Source organism: Tupaia chinensis, unplaced genomic scaffold (genome assembly GCF_000334495.1).
Source record: "Tupaia chinensis unplaced genomic scaffold, TupChi_1.0 Scaffold000207_1, whole genome shotgun sequence".
NCBI classification, from domain to species: Eukaryota; Metazoa; Chordata; class Mammalia; order Scandentia; family Tupaiidae; genus Tupaia; species Tupaia belangeri.
In genome coordinates, this window is record NW_006159682.1 from 2132921 (window position 1) to 2140379 (window position 7459).

A 7459-nucleotide genomic window follows, 5' to 3' on the forward strand; every position below is an offset into this window, starting at 1 on the left:
GGGGAGAATTAAAAAAGCAACATCTAAAGCATCTCTTTTTAAAAACACAATTAAATGAATAGTTACAAACAACCATGAAACAAAGCAATCATATATCTACTCAGTATTGGTCTTTTTCTCTAAGATCCGCCTCAAAGTGGAACATTTCCGTTGTATGCAATTTCGAATGTATTGCTAACTTGGCGTCTCTATTGTACCACTCCATTCCAATTAATCTGTTCCTCTGCCAGAAATAAATAGAATGTCCCAAGTCGAAAGCTCCAAGTGATGAAAGAGGGATATTAAAAGGATATAGGATCACTTGGACACAAATAAATTACATGATTTTCATTGTTACATGGCCTGATTTTAAGAACAGTATTACTTATAAAGCATGCATGCGCCATTTATGTTCCCATGCATCTAAACAGAAATCAACACACAGATACCTGGGATTTTGTTTTCTTGGGTGGACAAAATTAAAGCTCTGGAACTTCCACATCTTCTTGCAAACACAGATGTCGACACTAGTATTTTCCTGACCATCCCGGCAACATTTAGCCACACATGACATGGCTGTTTCCTTCATCTTTAAGTCAAGTCTGCATCACTTAATACCATTTAACCTCCTTGCATATATTAAGTTTCAAGTGACAATTTCTAACTGGGGAGTGAGAAGGAGGAGTTGCTCTCATCAAATTCTGGTTGTATGAAATAAGCTAATTTGTACACTCACCATATGTCTTAAACACTAATTAAAAAATGTCACTTTCTTCAAACATTAAAATGTAATCAGCCTAGTAAATAAAATATTCTTGAGTTTTCTTGCCTTGGTGATAATTTAAAGAGTGTTTATCTCAAGGTAACCTCTCTATTTTGATTACCAGGAAAGACGTTTGATTTGAAAAGGGAAAAAGGAAATATTGGGGCTTGGGGGGAAAGAGAAGAGAAAACCACTACTGTACATAGCTGCACAAAGAAAAATAGGATGAAGTAGGTTTTTAAAGACTCATAGTCTTGTTACCCTAAGGCAAATCCAGCCAATCAATACCACCCATTGACGGTCTACCATCTGCCATGCTACCCAGCGATGTGGCTAAACAGACCTGTTCCATATGACTGTAGCCGGTTCATTTTCAGTCGATTAGGGCAGTTCCAGAGCATTCACGTGCAACATCACAAAACTCCAAGTCAGACTGAGCCTCTCTCTTCATACCAGTCCTTCCGAGCACAGCTGCAGACCTTCTCCTCCTGCTTCAGCTGTCTGGATTACCTCTTTTTGCCCCTCAATTGAATTAGCAAAATGGGGTGGGAAGGTAGAGTGAACAGACACTCACATAGCCACACACACACACACACACACACACACACAGAGAGATCATTGTAAGACACACACACACACACACACACACAGAGATCATTGTAGGCTCTTCTTTACCATCACGTAGAAATCGGGAATTCCATGTGCTCTGCCCTAATATGATTATGGCACACCATTTAAATAGCGTCATCATGATTATGACCTGACATTTTCCTGTGGCTCAATTTCTTTTTATCCTTTCCCACTTCCCTTGAAAAGTAAACCTAAATTATTCGCATTTCTTTCTTTAGGAAAAATACAATCAATCCACCCAGACAATGGTATACTATTTTTAAAGGCTTTTGATAACATTTAAATCTTAATTTTTCTTTGTTGAATTATGGTGTTGGTTTTTGTTTTATTTCTTTTTTCCTGTGGAAACATTAAATCACTGTTATAGGAAAACACAAACATACCACAAAGCCAAGAAAGATGCACCAAATTGACAAAAGAAGTCTACAGGAAGGATCAGAAATTCACTGCCGAATGTAATCTTAGAGATATATGGCCTGACTGTGTGATGCCTTTCTCCTTTCGAAGTAGTTTCATCCTTACAGATTGTGAGAAAGAGCTAGAAGAATGCTACTGTGTGGGGGAAATGTGACAAATGGAAGTCTAGTCTGCTTAAATCACCAAGAGCTCACCTGTACAGGTAAACTGTCCTTAGAGTAGATTCACATTTGATCTTCCCATTTTCTTTCCAAATCTCTAAGCCTTGTGTTAAAACAGATGCTGAAAACAGAAGGTTTCTTTCCAGAATCAATGTACACCTTTTTTTTAATTTTCTTTTTTCAAATATGCCTTTGACCACACTCTTAAAGCACTAGAATGTCTTTCTGAGGGAAAAAAATTAAAGGACAGGAAAATTGCCTTACTTACAAAGTTCTGAAAAAGTTAAACACACATTTAGCCAAGCAATCTAATTTAGGTGGAGTCACTGCCTGGACTTTTTACTGATATAGTCTTCATCATAGTCTAAGAAAACTCAGCAGGTTAAATGTGAAAATACACAGAGATTTCTGAAGGTCCCTGCATTAAGAGATTTGGGGCCTTTTCATGTGAGTTTGGTTGAGCTTTACAAGATATTAGGGGAAAAAAGGCAAGAAACTCTAGTATAAATATAATTTTTTGCCGATCTTACTACACTGAGCAAAGTAGCTAGTCATACCTAAAGGATGGTGGTTAACTGTTTAATGTGGTTTTAAAAATAATTCAATATGGAGTTTTAAAATCTCTAGTCTTGGGCTAGCTCTGTAGCACAGTGGTTAAGCACTATGCATAGGGAGCTGGATCCCACATGGCCAATTGAAGTTCAAAGCTGAGGCTTAGGAGTTTGAAAAATGCTCTGGGCACATGTGTGTACATACCAAAAATCCCAATAGAATAGAGAGATGAAAAAGGGACTGCAACATGACCACACCCCATTGGGGGTTCTTTCTTCTCCCTGTCTTTTTCTCTTTCATGGCTCTCCCTCTCTGATGAGCGCATGTGGCCTCGGTCAACTAAAAAAACAAAAAATCAAATTCTAGGTACATTTATAATTCCATAACTACCAATAAAAGAATAAATGTATTGTAAGAGGCAAAGAAGGTATCTCTGTGGAAAAAGTGGGAAGAGGAGAAGAAAAAGGAGCAAGAGAAAGTAAAAGGAAAGGTAAAGGGGAGGAGAGGAGAGAGGGAGGAGGAGAAGAAATAAAGAAATCACAGAGCTTACATGGTACTAATAAAAATGCTGTCATTTAGTAGGAGTCTACTGCATATCAAATGCTGCACTAGACATTTGATATAACACTCTCAGTCAACACCCCAGTAGTTACAATTGTTATATTTTAGTATGCTTCTAGAAAAGTGTTTTCCTTATGTAAAAGTAAGATCTGTCCTCCATCATATCATAGAAGAATATGCTTAGGAAATATGCTTAGTATTTGTTGAATGAATGAGAAAGGTGGGCACAGACTAGAAGAGAAAGGATAGGGAGGATGCAAGGCATGGTAAAATTTTCCTCAACTGAAAAAGACCAAGAGATTTCTTTGTTAAGTGCTTTTAGGTAGGTATGTCCTCACAATGTCTCATTTAATCTAGCATTATGATCAGGCTGTAAATATGAAGTGAGGAAGACACAAATGATTAAAACTGGAAAGCAAAAAGTTCTAGAAGACAAGACAAGTACCTATTTGAGTCCCCAACCTCACTCCTTCTTCTTCCAAAGCTGGCAAACTCTTTACATAAAATAGCTGCTCTGGGACTACAAAAGACCACTGCAGTTGACTGCAGTTTGAGTCCAGGATCCAGCAGCTTAAAAGAGGCCGGGTGCGTGTGTGTGTGTGCCCAAAATCCTGGGAGGAGAATGGAGGAGAAGGAATTGTAGTGTGGCTTACTCCCCTGGGGAGTTATTTCTTGCTTTCTGTCTCTCTGTCTCTGGGGAACACACATGCCCTAAAGCAAAAAAAGAGAAAAAATAGCTCTCTAAAAAATACAGCTGCTCAACAAACACTGATTGATTTAATATTAAGGTCCTCAGTTCCAAGCAGTACTCAGTTATGGAGAAAATAAGTGAAGATCAGTTGTTTCATTTAGCATCACCTCAAATACCCCCAAAGGTTCATTTCATTTGTATTTTTTTTTTAGAGAGAGATTTTTGCTATAGGGCAATGTGCACTCGCTGGAGAGACAGAGATAGAAAGTGAGAAATCATCCCCCAGGAGGGAGGACCACACTGCAATTCCTTCTCCATTCTCCTATTGGGATTTTGGGCATGCATGCACATGGACCTGGTGTGAGTTTCAAGTCACCGGGTCTGGGACTTGAACCATAATTAATCATATGGGAGTTCAGTAATGTAACTATTATGCCATCTGCTAGTCCCCCATTTCATTAGCTTTAACTAGGGTCATTGAACATCTCCAGTGGAAAACGATATGCTAGTCTGTGTAAGCCTCATTTTCCTCATCTGAAGAACGGGCACAATAATATTTCTCTTAAGGTTTATTCCAGGATAAAAATAGATATATGGGCTTATCCTCCATAGCCTAGAGGTTAAAGTGGCTGGATCCCACATGACTGACCATACAGTTTGAGTCTTGGACCTGGTGGTTTGAGAAACATGCCAAGCACACAAGTATGTGTGTCCAAAACCCTGAAAGGAGGGAGAAATGGAGGAAAAAAGAATTGTGGCATGACCATGCTCCATGGTGGTGGGGGGGTGGTGCTTTCTCACTTTCTGTCTCTCTAACTCTCTCTGTCTCTCTCCAATGAATTTATGTGCCCAAGGGCAAATTTTTTTTTAAAAAAGCTGTAGGCTTGGTAGAGGCCATACTCTAAGTAGTAGTTATTATTATTAATGTGAAGAATGGGAGGATATATAAATTAGTACTAACTTCAAGATAATTCAATCTTGTTAAGGAAGATATGATTTTTTAACATTTCACATTTATTTATTTACCTGTTGTGATTTTCAAGTCACTGGGTCTGGGACTTGAACCACAGTTGGCCATGTGGAAATCCAGTGCTTTAACCACTATGCCACTTGCTAACCCAATAGAAAGACTCATAAAACAATTAGAGAATAAAAAATAACTAGCAAATGCTGAATGGTATGCTCCAATTCTAACAACAAAGCTTGCTGTAGATAAACACTAGTCCTATGGGCAAAGTTCAGTGCTAAATTATTGGTGTGAAGAATAAAAATAAATAAAAGCTCTTAAGAAGTTCATGAAAAATGTATATAATGAAAAAAAAATATGGATTTCAAAAAATTTTTGCACCAAAATAAACTCATACTTTATTTTCTCTTGTACAAGTCATAGTTCCTACCGTCAAGGGGTTTATAATCTGGTTGAGAAAAAGCTTTTCTTTCTTATGCATGAATCCTAATAGTGTAAAGATGAATGTAAAATGAACAATATCAAAATTAAGTGCTACAGACAGCTGATGGTGAGGATACCATCTGGAGTGATGAAGATGGGCTTCATGGGAGAACCTGGAATTGAGGTTAGACCTAAAGAATGATAAAATTTGACTAGGAAAATGTAAGATATTTCATATAAAAACCAAGGTAGGGGAGGGAGGCAGAAAATGCCAGCTCATCCTAGCTAGACATCCTCCAAGGATGCCTCTGACTCTATTCTAACTTCCTGCATTTATTTACAGTTAAAAATAGAGGATACTATGATATGATGACTGTGGGAAGACATATTTCCTACTTAGTAAGTACTTTTATAAAAGGAGCAATAATTAATACTTACTGAGCATCCACTGTGTCAAATATCGCACTAGATGCCTTGCTTGTAAATCTCATTTAGTCTCATTAAGTCTAAGATTCCCAATAAGAAAACTGAAGATCAGAAAACTTAAGTGATTTTCTTAAGATCACATAGCTAGGGAACCAGCAGTCAGCGTAATGGCTATGTCGCTGGACTCCCACGTAGTTGACCGCGGTTCGTGTCCCGGACCCGGTGGCTTAAAACTCACGCCGGGCGCGTGTGCGTGTGTGCCCAAGATCCCGAGAGGAGAATGGAAGAGAAGGGATTGCGGTGTGACCATCCCCCCTGGGGGGTGGATTTCTCGCTTTCTGTCTCTTTGTCTCTCTCTGTCTGTCTGGCGAGCGCACGCGCCCTACAGTGAAAATCTCTCCAAAAAAAAAAGATCACATAGCTAGTAAGAGGCAAATTTAGGTTTACTACTTTATATAGAAAAACATAGACTTGAAGAAATCTAAGGTGTTTTTTTTTGTTTGTTTGTTTTTGTTTTTTGTTTTTTTTTTGCGAGGTTTTTGCTATAGGGTGTGTGGGCTCACCAGAAAGACAGAGAGAGACAGAGAGACAGAAAGCAAGAAATCACCCCCTAGGGGGGATGGCCATGCCACAATCCCTTCTCCTCCATTTTCCTCTTGGGATCTTGGGCATGCACGCACACGAGCCTGGTGTGAGTTTAAGCCACTAGGTTGGTACTTGAACAGCAGTCGACTACGTGGGAGTCCAGCAACATAGACATTATGCCAACTGCTGGTCCCGAAATCTAAGTTTTATTCCCTGTCTAATTAAATACTCAAAAACTAACATTTAGAATAATGTCTTCAACATCTTACTGACAGGTAAAACAACAACAAACAAATAAAAGAACTAAATCTATGTCTGTAATTTCAGTATTCTGCCACCAGGACATGATAGAAATCTGATCCTATGAGAACTTCAAGTGTCATATTTTGCCAGTTATTATTTCTCCATCTCTGAAAATAAAGCAGAGTGCTTTCTTGGTCTTTAGATGGAAGTGTCTACTAAAGTCCCAAGACATTAATCTTTCCAAATATTTTCCAGTTTTTATTTATCAAAAAGCCACTGTGAACATTTTTGTTTTGTTTTGTTCTGTTTTTGAAGAGACTTTTTTGCTACAGGGCATATGTGCTTGCTAGAGAGACAGAGAGATACTGAGAGAGAGAAAGTGAGAAAGCACCTTCTGGGGGGATGGCCATGCTACAATCCCTTCGCCTTTGTTGTCCTCTTGGGATTTTGGGCACACATACACAAGTGCCAAACATACATTTCAAGCCACTGGGTCTGGGACTCTGATCATGGTTGACCACGTGGGAGTCCAGCTCCTTAACCACTATACCACCTGCTGGCTCTGTGAAAATCATTTTTAACTTCCATAATTTTTGGACAGTCCTATATTACAGATTATATTCAATGAATTATAGCTTATTATAACTTTGACACTTCCATGAGCTTGCATGGTAGAAACTGTACATTATTTGCCTTATAACCCCAGCACATAGACTAGATGTATCTTTAATACAATGGGCACTCAATAAAATAACATAAATTACTAATTCTAAATATTTTAGAACTTTTGAACCAAATGCTTAGGGCATAATTACTTGGTACTTTACTCTCTAATGCATAACTTTCCTTATGTAGTCACCCTTAATGTTGGGTTACTAGAAAAAAGCCCTTTTCTGAGGTTGGTTGTCAGCACAAGTGTTAAACAGCAGCTCACAGGTGCTTTTTCCTTTTGGAGAAGTTTTTACTACAGGGTGCGTGCACTAACCAGAGAGATAGAGAGAGACAGAGAGACAGAAAGTGAGAAATCTCCCCCGGGGGGGGGGGGAGGGGCCAACCCAAAA

At 38.7% G+C, this 7459-nt stretch overlaps 1 protein-coding gene across 1 annotated transcript in view; it reads right to left on the bottom strand.

Annotated features, from left to right (window-relative positions):
* Positions 1–7459, bottom strand: part of ELAVL4 (ELAV like RNA binding protein 4) — a 204161-nt gene that overhangs the window by 104752 nt on the left and 91950 nt on the right. The gene's annotated exons all lie outside the window — the stretch shown is intronic.